This window comes from Aedes aegypti, chromosome 3 (assembly GCF_002204515.2).
Source record: "Aedes aegypti strain LVP_AGWG chromosome 3, AaegL5.0 Primary Assembly, whole genome shotgun sequence".
Classification (NCBI taxonomy): Eukaryota; Metazoa; Arthropoda; class Insecta; order Diptera; family Culicidae; genus Aedes; species Aedes aegypti.
Genome location: NC_035109.1, coordinates 189,275,729 through 189,279,139, shown reverse-complemented (window position 1 = coordinate 189,279,139; position 3,411 = coordinate 189,275,729). Strand labels below are relative to the sequence as shown.

Genomic DNA, 3,411 nt, shown 5'->3' with positions numbered 1-3,411 from the left:
TCCGCACAGACTAAACCGGAGTGTAGTTTTGCATCTCAGGAACATCCAGAAAGACAAACACAATGGCCCACAGCCTCGGAATAATCCGATTGTGACCGAAAGTAATAATTTGAAGAATGTGAATATTACGCTGTGTGTTCTGTTCTGTGAGCAAACGTCAAACAGGAGCAAAAACGACGCGAGCGCCGCAGGTAGCGGACCGGCCATCTATCGAATATTTGAATCGAACGTTAAAAAGTTGGCTGATGGAGATTGAGTGGAGTGTGACGTCTGTTTCTCTGTGTGTTTAATATAGATAGTTGAATATCATACATCCACGGAGACTGCTGAGTGAAATGTTTTTAGCGTGCGATATGTGAATGTGTGTAAATGTGACATCATGCGTTCCATTGTTGTTATTGGAATCGTGACGTTATGCTCGTTTGGATACAGGTTTTGACACTTCTTTTGGATACAACGGATTCATCTCCGTGGATGTATATTTACTCCACTATTTATTGTGTTTAATCCGCTGTTATGGTATGCATCGCCTCTGCGTGGGGTAATGATCGGAACAAAATTGATCCCTTTTTCGTCGGATGAACAATTTATGCTGTATTCTTGTGTTTCTCGTCGTATTTGTGGTGGATCGCATCGACAACCACAGGTGACCACAAGATCCCACCTCGCGCTATCATTTTGACATCGTCCCCCTGCTTTTCCATACCGGTAGCTATCATTTAAGTTGCACTGATTCATATCGACAGTACCGTCAGCGGTTTTAGTAGCGCAACTATCGCGCTCCCAAATTTAATCACCCACCAATGGACCGATGCACGAGTTCACTAATTTGACGTTTGAGCGGTGCCGAATTCACTGGTTGCTATGGCCACATAAATAACACGGCACCGCTCAAACGTCAAATAGTGAACTCGTGCACTGGTCCATCGCGATACTACTTTGGCAGCGCGCCTAGCGAGTAAAGTCGCGCACCGTTAAAGATGCTCCAATAACAAATCCATTTTCTGCTCGGTAACCCGCTTCTATATGATCAACTAAACTGACGGCATCCGAAAGCTTTCTTCATCAAACATATTGCTTTTGTGAGGTTTTTCAAGCAACTTCGGTACAAACATTTTATGTTTTTCCTTTTGAATGAACTTACCTGTGCCGCAGTAAATGAACATCTCATGATAAAAATATTGTTTTCTCGACATCTACACAGGTGATCTAGCAGCCTGGGCCAAGCTCAATTCATCCACACCAAACAACCACGAAACGGGTTTCATTATTGGTTCCGATATCGATGGTGGAACCGGTTGCTTCCGACTGGTGTATTCCAGCAAAAAACTGCTGTCGCACTTCAGAACACTCGACATACTGTCTGCTGATTGTACATTTAAGACTACCCTCCAGGGGTACCCACTAATGGTTGTGTGCTTAGTGGACAAAATGCGCCACGCGCACCCGGTGGCATTTGCAACGATCACCAAACAGGAAGAAGCCGACTACCACTTCGTTTTTGCTACCCTGCAGGATCAATGCACCCGTCTCGGTATTCCCTGTTTGGTTCGGGCTTTTATTAGCGATGGAGAAATCGCACTGAAAAAGGCCGCGAGATCAGTCTTCGGTGAACATCTGCTGTTGATCAACTGCTACTTCCACGTAGTACAGAATGTGAAGAAACATCTATCGAAAACGAAAGAGAGCTCCGAGCATAAGGATCAGGTCCTTAAGGACGAATTCAGCTGGCTCCAACGCAGATACATTTTGAACAGGCGTGTGAGTTGTTTCTCATGAAATACGATGCTTTGCCCGGTTTCGCCCATTTTTTTCAGAAATATGTCTATAAGGAGTACTTCAAGAATTGGTACGAGGGTGCTCTTCCGGGCTACCCGAGCACCAACAACTCTTTGGAAGCCCTGAACAGGGCGATCAAAGAGCATCACCTAGACCGTACCAGGGAGCCGCTCGGCACTTTCAAAGCAAGAATCATGAGCGTGGTAGAATACTATGGCAAGGACGAACGTGTCATTTGCGAAGAACGAACGTACTCGGTAGAAGACGAGCGAATGGCATACGATTTCATCCGCACGGGCAAGCGCACAAGAACTGTACACGATTGGTCAGACCGTGTGAAACACTTGTATTTCCCAACGGGGAACAATGCGGAAGTAACCGGTCGAGAAATTGAGGCTTTTAACAACTCGGACCGTCGCAGCCTGGATCATTACCTGACTGACATGGAGGCAACTCATCGCGTTACCATGACGGATACCCTATGGTTCAACTGGAATTGCACATGCCGCTGGTTTTTCAAGCACAACAGTTGCTATCATGTCCTAGTTGCAGCTGTCACAAGCGGAGCATATCAACTGCGCCCGGAGGCTAACACGTTGCCATTGGTCAAGAAGCGCCCCCCTGGAAGGCCGAAAAAAATGAGCAAGGCTCTTGTTATTGATTAATCATATATTTCTTTCGTTTTCTATAACTTTTGTAGAGCGTAAAGTTTTACAGTAATGACTAAGTTGTTTTTTTTGCATTTTAATACAAAATCTGTTATCATAATCTTGTTTCGTGAAAGTCAGTCAATCCGAACATAAGCATGCTCGTTCGTTAGATCTGTTAAATCTGACGTTACATTTGAAAAAGGCCTATCTGCTTTTTGTAAACAAGCACGTTTCTGACGTTGCTGGGCTCCCCGCACTCCACCCACGCATCTCAACACCATTAACTGATAGCGCGAAGATTGGTCTTTCTGTTAGTGGTGTTGGTTTGCGTGAGTAGAGCGCGGGAAGCCCAGCAATGACAGAAACGTATTTGCTTACAAAAAGCAGATTGGACATTTTCAAATTTTACGCCAGAATTGAGCAAAATTAACAAATAGACAGTAGTTCAATTCGTCAGATTTTGTAATCAAAGCTTGTTTGCCATTCACAGTAGCTAAAAATTAAAAAAAAAAATAACGAAGTAGTGTTTCCAACGGAAGAAAACGCGCAACATTCAATTCTCGCGTAACTTTTCAAAAGGGCCTAACATTGGGCAAATACATTGTCTAGAGGTTTATGCAAAGAGCGCAACGAAAAACGTAAAAGCAGCTTAGTTATGAGCGAAAGAGAACGAGAGAGGAGAGAGTCTCACAATGTTAGATAGGTCCTTTGGAAAAGTTTCGCGAGAATTGACCATAGATTTTTTTTCTAATGACAGAGCATGCAACAATGATTGAGTTCTTATTATACCTCTTTATACAATGATTTGAGACGGTGTTTTTATTTGTAGACTCATTAGCTGATTCGACGAATTCCGTAGACGAGGAGATGATTTGGCTTCTCCTGATGATAATGCTGATGCGGAAGATATGCGAGGGGCTCGAAGAGATGTGCGACACGTTGGAAGATGCGTTGATTAACGATTCCCGATTCAGGAACCAAA

General features: G+C 43.9%; 1 long non-coding RNA gene across 1 annotated transcript; it reads left to right on the top strand.

Moving 5' to 3' along the window:
- Positions 1 to 698: 698 nt before the first annotated feature.
- On the top strand, positions 699 to 1,669 carry LOC110679002. The gene is made up of 2 exons (XR_002502126.1): positions 699 to 1,011; positions 1,205 to 1,669. It is a non-coding gene; the product is annotated as an uncharacterized LOC110679002 (long non-coding RNA).
- Positions 1,670 to 3,411: the final 1,742 nt, after the last annotated feature.